Genomic DNA, 8,114 nt, shown 5'->3' on the forward strand with positions numbered 1-8,114 from the left:
TTTGTTTTTTCCTGCGATAGCAATATCAAACCGGTTTGCGCTGCATACACACTGTCGGCAATGCATACTCAGATTTCCTGACAAGGCCGTCGTTTTTAAAATTGCCGTGTTCTCTGGCCCTATCGTTCATGTACCGGCCTGTCTGGCCCACACACTCTTTTCCACAGGGTCCCAGCGGGATGCTGTAATCAACGCCTTCCACTCACTCATAATATCTTGCCTTGTGATTTGTCTTGCATATTCGTTCGTCTGAGGCGTTGTTTACTTGGCGGCACATGGTGTATACTTTCATGGGGGCTGAGCACACCACCTTCACACCCTGCCTTGCCGCTATTTTCTTTACATTGTGGGACACGCCATGCACGTACGGAACACCGGCGACCTTCTTTCTTTTCTCAGTGGTCTTTGTCGAGCCTTCTGCCTTGCTCTCGCGCTTTAGTCTTTTCAGAATGGACTCGCACAAAACTGTGAATGTCCTACCTGCCCTAATCGGGCCGATTGCTGGCTGAAGCTGTCGCAGCTATGCTTGACAATGAAGCTATGCTTGACAATGCTATCACGGAAAAAAAAACTTCCGCCAATCCACCCTGTGAATGTGATTGGAAAGCAAAGCTGTAAACGGCACCCACAACAATTAAACATGCGACGACACTTCAATTCACTCACGTGCGTGGCTCTACAAATAGTGAAACCAGAGAGAAGTGAAATGCACTTATAATTTCAGAGATATCCTTGGTAAGGTTAAATGATTGCATGGTGCATGAACGGTGGTTAGTTGAGTTGTATTGGTGTAGAACATGAGTGGAAATTCTTTGTTTATAAAATTAAATCTAAAACCCGGTGATATACTCGGTTAAAACTCAAGAACGGCACCACCTCATGTAGTGTATCACTCCGCCAAAGCGCCGGACCCGTGACGTCAGTGTGCGCGTGTTTTGAAAGGGGTTTGCTATGAATGCGTGATATCGTCTGCCTTGTCTCACGCAGTTTGTTTGTTGTCACTGGAATCGTTTAAAAGCACATTAGCTCCAAAAAATCACGGGAACGGCTCACGCCATGTTCAAAATATTCCCAGTAACGCCCTACTTGCGCCGCGTGGAGAAACATCCGGCTACGGTGATAAGGCACAGCGGCAACTTCCGGGCCGTTCTTAAGTTGTCACCGAGTATAGACGATCTCACTTCTCCGTCTTTGCCATTGTTGACGGAGGCAACGAGGTCGCCGGCGGAGACGGAGGAGCAGCAGGGGTGCAGGGGGAGGAAATACTTCTATTCAGTTTTCTGAACGGCATAGAGTGGTGCCCAGCGCAGTGGTCCCTTTTTCACTGTAGCCCATATACCGTTCACGCCACCTGTGCTCTGTCCACCAGCATAAGCTGGGTAAGCAGAGAGGGGCTGGACAGCAGCGTCTCCCATTGGTCTTGTTGGATAGTTACGGAAAGAGAGGAGGATACTCAGGGCTAACGTCGCACACCCCGATTATGTGGCAGAGTTTTCCTACTTCTGAGCAAAAGTTACATTCAGCGTCGTAGCGATTCGGGTGCATTAAGTGAAGACTCGGCCGGTGTGGGAAGAAGCTGGAGTGTATGAGCCGTAGGGTGGTGTGTTGTTCTATAGAAAGTTCAGGGTAAGGCGACGCTAGGGTCTGTCTCGTGAAGGCGACAATGCTGGGTTATGTTCCTGAACGGGACAAGTGGGTGACTGTCCTCGTGCAGCTTCATAGCACGGGGAGGGGGGGGGGGGTAAAAGTGCGGCTTGGTGGTATTCGTTTCCCTCCATGAAAGCGTGAGCGGGTGTCCAGGCGAGCTGAATGGAAGCGTTTGGGTAGTGGTTAGTTGTTTTTAGCATACGCAGTGCAGGTTGGGACAACAAACCCGACTGGTAATTCCGGTAGGCTTATTGGGAATAGCTGACTACCTTACGAACCCCTGGTTGAGTTAGAGCCAACGCGATGGCTGCCTCTTCTGCTGCCGTCATGTCTTAGGTCTTGAGTGAGGCACAAGCAAGGAGGCTGGTTCTGGAGGTAGTCACGATGATGGCATACCGCTGCCCGCGTTGTTGGGAGGCGTCTGTGTAGGTAACTGCATCATCCCCACCTAGGGTGGTGTTGAGCGAGAGAGCCCGTGCTCGTCGGAGACTCTCGCCGTGTGAGGAGTCCATATTTCTATGAGCAAAAGAAGCACCTTTAGTTCTTGTCACCAAAAGCCCCGGAGTGCATGAAGCAGAGTGACGTTCTGTGCCGCCCAGTCAATCTGGTGAAGGATGGGGCGACCCGCCGCAGTTCTGCTCATTTGGAGCTTCTAGATAGAAATATGGCCCTCTATCAGCTCTTCCAGCATGTGTAAAGCCCCATGCTAATCAGCCTCTCTTTGGACGCACTCAGGGGAAGAACAATCCCCTGCTCAACCGCCTTTCTAACCATTATATAAAACATCTTTATGTCCTCCTTGCCGAGAAGAAGACAGGGGGTTGACGTAAGCGATTCGCGAGAGCAAAAGCTTGAATTATTCGAAAGGTATCGGATCACTTGAGGCCTCGCGTCTTGGTGGCCACTTGCCTGATCATGTGTATGATTTGATGCATGCTGTGTTTTAGGCGCTGCAACAATACGTCAGTCTTGATGTTGGCCTGGAGATGTAGGCCCAGGATCTTTATGCTGGGGCTTGGAGTGATGGCCTGGCCATCAAGGCGTATTTGAATGTGTTCCTTGAGGTGTCGTCTGGCGTGAGGGCGGACGACAAGGAGCTGAGATTTGTTACGTGAACACTGGAAGCCACAGCTTTAGCACATTGGCGTACTAGAAGTGAGGTGCCATCGTTTGGTGTGAGCTTCCTTCGCTATTACGTGGCCTTCAGCGAGAATGCAGGGGTTACACCCGTAGATGTGCTTGGTGTGTGCCCCACTTGTCTCCCTCGCTCGCGTGGGCTCGTAGCTGAATCGATAAGACAACGGGCTCTGGCTTTGTTACTCCGTTAGTTCCAGGTTCGATTCCTGACGGTGCCAGTAAATTCTTTCTGTTGACACCAAAGGTGTTTTCTGTTGACACCAACGGTCGTGGAAGAACCCCTGGGGGATAGAAGTAAAAAGCTTTGATTTGAAAACAAGTTTTCGACAGAAATCATGGAAGCCATTATGATAGACGCCAAAGGCAGCGCACGCGTGAGAAGCCTGTCGGTACTGCTGACCGAAAAGGAAAAGCTGTGCCTTATGCAGGCATGTGCGAAGATGTAGTTCATCGGGCGTGACAGGGATTCATTTCCGCGATAGTGTACTCGGCCTCGAAGGGACGTGTTTAAGGCAGCAATGTGCTTATATTTTCATACGCGATATGCATTCACCTATGTATATATGTGTGACCTTTGTAATAAACGTTCAGTTGCTAGAACAGCAGTACCCCTGTCCCTTCGTCGTTAACACTTAGTTTTTGCTTTCTATGTTGAACTAGCTTCTTCTAAACTTAAACTGATCTGGTTACCACGGAAGAAGATCCCGACAAGCCTTAACCATCATTCTTTCGGATTTAAAAAAAATGCTTTATGTTATTACTCCCCAATAATACCACGTTATAATTATGGCTGACGTGAAATAAATTTCTTTTGGATTCCCGAAGTAGTGTACTCGCTAGTTACATAACCTCGCTTTCCCACGCACAAACTGCTGAGCATACCCTGGAACTAGAAATATTCTGCATAAACATTCAGGATGCGGCTTGTTATTGTCAGCCTGACGCCGCCACATTAAAAAGTTTTGTGTCATACAACGTGCCTATAGGAAAGCTGCCAATACAAAACCTAACGTGCGAATAATGTAATCAGTGAATCAGCCCTAGAGTAATACTCATATCCTACTGTTTGGCGCTCATTGGCTATATATTAGCACATTACTGTTTTAAATTTGTAATGTTTTGCAAAATTGGCGTGCTTCACGTACGAACATTGTTCAAAATAGGAAGTATAAACAAGACCCAGGAACATATTAGGCACCGCAAAGTAACCATCATAAAAATACAAATGTGGTACGCTGTCAGTATAAAATATTGAACAAATGAGGAAATAATCAAACTGTAACATTGAAAAGAATAAACAGATTTTCAACCGTATTTTTAAAACTTCAAAAATTCAGTTACGTACGCAACTGATTGTAGGAGGTTAATCTATTCCTGACAAAAAGTCTTAGACAGTAGTGTTTCAGAATACGTTGCTTCTTCGCGGCGAAGAACAGGAACTTTCTGTGTATGGTCACGACGATTTGAAACGTACGGCGGGGGGTTATCGAAAATGAGCGACGAAAGCAGTGGTTAACGCATATTGTGTGAAATGGTACATGCGAGTTTACTTATGGCGAATAGCAAACAACGCAATTTCAAGTATTGGTTTTTTTGTCATGCTCGGGGGTCTGTGATAATCGGATAAAATAAATCTACCGGCGTGATTCTGATTACGGCTAAGTTCATTAAATAAAGTGATGCTAGCAGGACACCGTATAATTGCGTGGGTTCAAATTGCCAGGAATATATTATGTCATGTAAAACAGCGTTCATAGCTCACGGTGTCGAATTGTTGCTTGTTCGCATAATTCCTAGAACCTGGTTGGTTTTGCATGTGACAGAGTTGACCTGACGTGTTGAAGATAGGTTGTTAGAAATATGAACCACGTACCTGGAAGAGATGAAAGTGGGGGCGGAGATGCTATGAAAATATGTTTATATGCGGCAGTATTTCAGGTCATGCGTATGAATTTGTACCTCGAGACATATATTTGCATTTGTCAGAATTTGCAACAGCTACGCATATTAGTCAAATATGCTTAGAGAATATTGATGTCTTTATCGTTAGACATTGGCGATAAAATATGCCCCTGCCACACGGCCGTTTCAAAGGCATTTGAACCGAATTTCAGTCGGCTCAAATGCCACCTTTGAGCTACTACACGACGTTTTTCAAAGGCATTTGTTGGAAATGCCTTTTGAGTAAAAGAAGCCCCACCCTCCCCCTTTAACGTTCTAAACATCTTTGAAACGCATACGCTTGTACTCTCGGCCCCATTATGTGCATGCTGTATTTATAACAAGCAATTAGTTACCAGTAATAACTTGGCTTTATTTGTGCGCGGTCTCACTCATTTGTTAGTAGTTTTTGTTTTATATCACTCGCTCTACGACGACAAGGTAATAGTGTACTCCCAAAACCAATGGTGCACAAAAAGAAAAGCAATCGGTCATTTTTGTCCATGTTTTTGCGCGTTTGTATGTTGGTATAAATTTTATATCTAGTAATTGTTTTTGTGTCCTGTTTTACCCTGAAATGATTTTTTTATCGAGAAAACAGAACAGTAGAGGCGACACCAAAACACGGCTGGTGAAAGCAAAAACTTTCAACTGCTTTAGAGAATTGCTCGGTTGATCGGCGGAACTCCTTCTAGCTGGTTTCATTTGAAATTTCGAAAGCCATTCTTCTTTATTCTTTATTCAAAAAAACCTTACAGGCCCCAGAACAGGGCATTGGGTAAGGGGGAAATCGGACAGATAACATACAGTTTACAGGCAGGGTCAGTGCGCAACAACAAAAAATATAAATGAAATCACATATATGGTGGTACAGGGTGAGGTAAATTTGAAGATACACCATTTGCCGACTTGAACATGGCGAAAGAGGGATACATTTTCAACAAATAAAAGACAAGCAAAATATAAATCGCTTTATTACGCCATGCACTCAGAATTCAGGAACATGGTCACATGGTGAAGAGAGTGAGGAGCTGACGGCGAAATGTATCGGGATTAGATATGGAGGCTACGCAATCGGGGAGGTCATTCCAAAGACGAACGGCCCGAGGCAGTGGTGATGAATTGAATGCATTAGTTGTACCGTATATGCGCATGAAGCTGAACTGATTATACAATCTGCGCGAAAAGGAGTGAGGTGTTTGAAGCTGAAGCCGCGATCGTTTATTAGAGGTAATATATTTCTGGAACAGGCAGAGAAGAGCAATATCGCGGCAGTTATCTAATGGCGGCAGTTGAAGGTCTAATTTAATTTGTGTTATGCTTGAGCTGATGTCGTAGTTACGTGATATGAAGCGGGCAGCTCTATTTTGAATCTTTTCTGCCAATATGTTTAAGTAGTTTTGATGAGGGGACCAAATTGCTGAGGCGAATTCCAGTATTGGCAGAATAAAGGTAAGGAAGGCTAGTTTTTGAATGTTAGTAGGAAAATTTCGCATGTTGCGGCGTAGGTAGCCCAGTGAACGTGATGCTTTGGCACTGGTAGACACGATGTGTGAGGCCCATGAAAGATTCTCTGTGAGAAGAACACCAAGGTATTTGTACAAAGAAGTGTGGGAAAGCATAGTGTTGTTCAAATAATAGGAAAATTCAGAGTTTACGTGTTTACGGCTGAAGGACATTACCTCGCATTTTGTAAAGTTCAATTTCACCAGCCATTTGTCACACCAGTTACAAATATGATTAAGATCTGCTTGAATGGTTAAGTGGTCATTACTGGAGTTTATAGAACGGTATATTATACAATCGTCGGCAAAAAGACGCATGCAAGAAGTAATCTCGGAGGGTAAGTCATTAATGTAGAATAAAAAGAGTAAGGGCCCAAGGACGCTGCCTTGCGGTACGCCCGAACTGACAGAAGAAAGAGGAGACGCGAAATTGTTAACAACAGCAACTGTTGTCGAAAGGAAATGAAGTTACGAATCCAGGATAATGTTAAAGAGTCAAGTCGTAGAGCAGATAACTTAGAGATTAGTCGGAAGTGGGGCACGCGATCGAAGGCTTTTGAAAAATCAAGAAAGATACAGTCCGTTTGAAGGTTGCTGTTCATGTTAAAGTGTAAATCGGTGGTTAATTAACAGAATTGTGTGTCACACGAAAATCCCTTTCTGAAACCATGCTGATTAGGAAAAAAGAAATTGTTCGACTCGAGGTGATTGTACACGTGTGAACTGATTATGTGCTCAAGCATTTTTCAGCATATGCAAGTTACAGATATGGGTCGATAGTTGTCGGGCGAGTGAATATCTCCAGTTTTGTGAATTGGTTTTATCTTTCCTATTAACCAGTCGTCGGGTAGCATGCCAGATGTTAGAGATTGTTCAAAAATTTGGCATACTATTTTGCTTGATATGGGGAGGGTGTTCTTAAGTATCTTGGAATTAATGTTATCGATACCGGCTGATGTGGATAATTTTAGGTTACTAATGAGTGATTCAATGCCTCCAACTGTGATAGTAATGGGTTCCATATAGGCGGCGTCAAGTTCAGCAAAAGTAGGCACATTGGAATAATCCTCCTGGGTGAAAACAGATGAGAAGAAGCTGTTAAAAACAGAGGGGCAATAAGCGCTAGGAATGGGTTTGTTGTCAGTTCTATGTAAAGTGATAGTGTGAGTATCTCTGGCTGGTGATGTAGTTTGGCAAAATTTTTTGGGATTACACTGAAGCAGGGATGGTAGGTCTTGCGAATAATATTTATCTTTAGCTAAGTTTATTGCTGAGCAGTAGGTTTTCAAACAGTGTTTGTATGCCTGCCAGGCGTCATCCGTGCCCAGGCGTTTGGCCCTATTGTACAAACGTTTCTTTTTATTTCGTAATTTGCCAAGGGACTTGTTGAACCAGGGGCTTAATTTATCGTTGGTGATGCACAGTAAGGGAACATGCTGATCGACAAGCGCAGTTAATTTATCTCTATAAAGTACCCAGTTTTCCATTACGGATCGACAACTGAATGTAGGTAGTAACACTTTCAAAAAAAATTGTTCTAGTTCTGTGTTAATGGCAGCGTAATTTCCTCTATTGTAATCGCGAATTCGCTTTGTTGTTTTACCAGACACAGGCTTCGGAATGCTTAAAGTAAGTTGAACGAGGTTATGGTCACTAAAACCGCTCACATTTGAAATTGAAAGTATTGTGTCAGGAGCGTTAGTGAATACCAAGTCAAGGATATTGGAAGCACGGGTGGGTTGTTTGACTACTTGGAAGACGTTGAAATCCAACGTTAGATTTATTAGTTCTAGAGACGCGTTACATGAAGATGACATGTGTTCCCAGTCGATAAAAGGAAAATTAAAGTCACCAAGAAGATAAACATGGTTAGATAGACACAAC

This window comes from Haemaphysalis longicornis, unplaced genomic scaffold, assembly GCF_048455015.1.
Source record: "Haemaphysalis longicornis isolate Haplotype H1 unplaced genomic scaffold, Haemaphysalis longicornis Haplotype H1 scaffold_6, whole genome shotgun sequence".
NCBI lineage: Eukaryota > Metazoa > Arthropoda > Arachnida > Ixodida > Ixodidae > Haemaphysalis > Haemaphysalis longicornis.